Source organism: Mastomys coucha, chromosome X (assembly GCF_008632895.1).
Source record: "Mastomys coucha isolate ucsf_1 chromosome X, UCSF_Mcou_1, whole genome shotgun sequence".
Taxonomy (NCBI): domain Eukaryota; kingdom Metazoa; phylum Chordata; class Mammalia; order Rodentia; family Muridae; genus Mastomys; species Mastomys coucha.
In genome coordinates this window covers 45883746-45884954 of record NC_045030.1, presented here as the reverse complement: position 1 = coordinate 45884954, position 1209 = coordinate 45883746, and the positions used below count along the sequence as shown (strand labels likewise).

Genomic DNA, 1209 nt, shown 5'->3' with positions numbered 1-1209 from the left:
CACACACACACACACACTGTCTGTTCTGTTACTCTAAAGAGCCCTGGCTAAAACAGAGATCTTTTGAAAGAGGGATACTTATCACAAATACGGGTTTATTACAAACTTATTTTATTTACCTTTGGAGCAAATGCTGCCTTATAGCTTTTTTTTCTTTAACAGTAGTAGGGCTTCCAAAGGCATTTGGAGAACTCTAAATACCAGTGCCATGTGGTTGAACCTAGACTCTACATTGTGACACGTAAGTCAATTCATCATTGAATTAATTTACTTGCAAGAATGGATTTTCTTGGGGCTTCTTCTTTTTGCCTTCTCACGGTTGTTTCTGTTTGAGAGACCTGTGGCTCAACCCTGCTGATAGCAAGATGTCTTCAGTAAATGCAAAAACTGGGTATCCTGCTCCCAACTTCAAAGCTACAGCTGTTATGCCAGATGGACAATTCAAAGATATCAGCCTAAGTGATTACAAAGGAAAATATGTTGTGTTCTTCTTTTACCCTCTTGATTTTATTTTTGTGTGTCCCACGGAGATCATTGCTTTCAGTGATAGAGCAGAAGAATTTAAGAAACTCAGCTGCCAAGTGATTGGAGCTTCTATGGATTCTCACTTCTGTCATCTGTCATGGATCAACACACCTAAGAAACAAGAAGGATTTGTTCATGGGACCCATGAACATTCCCTTGATATCAGATTCTAAGCACACCATTGCTCAGGATTATGGAGTCTTAAAGGCTGATGAAGGTATCTCTTTCAGGGGCCTCTTTATTATTGATGATAAAGGTACCCTTCGACAGATAACAATAAAAGATCTTCCTGTTGGCTGCTCTGTGGATGAGATTATACGACTAGTCTAGGCCTTCCAATTCACTGACAAACAGGGTGCACTGTGCCCAGCTGGCTGGAATCCTGGCAGTGATACCATCAAGCTTGATATCAATAAGAGCAAAGAGTATTTCTTTAAGCAGAAGTGAGCACAGGACAATTTTTCTGCCAGGCAGCATTGAGCAGCCAGAAGAAAATCTCTTGTACTCTACTCATGGTTAAATGCATGATGTGGTATGATTCCAGATAAGCCTTTCCTACAGTTCTAGGGATGGTTCGCCTTTCTTCCACTTTTGGTAATGGTCAGAGCTGTGTTTTGGGCAGGCCATCTTATATCACTTACAGAAACCAGCCTGCAAATTCTTTTTTTCCTTTTTTTTTTTTTA

The 1209-nt window shown here is 40.2% G+C and overlaps 1 pseudogene; it reads left to right on the top strand.

Annotated features, from left to right (window-relative positions):
* Nucleotides 1-341: 341 nt before the first annotated feature.
* LOC116092221 lies at nt 342-1053 on the top strand (annotated as a pseudogene).
* Nucleotides 1054-1209: the final 156 nt, after the last annotated feature.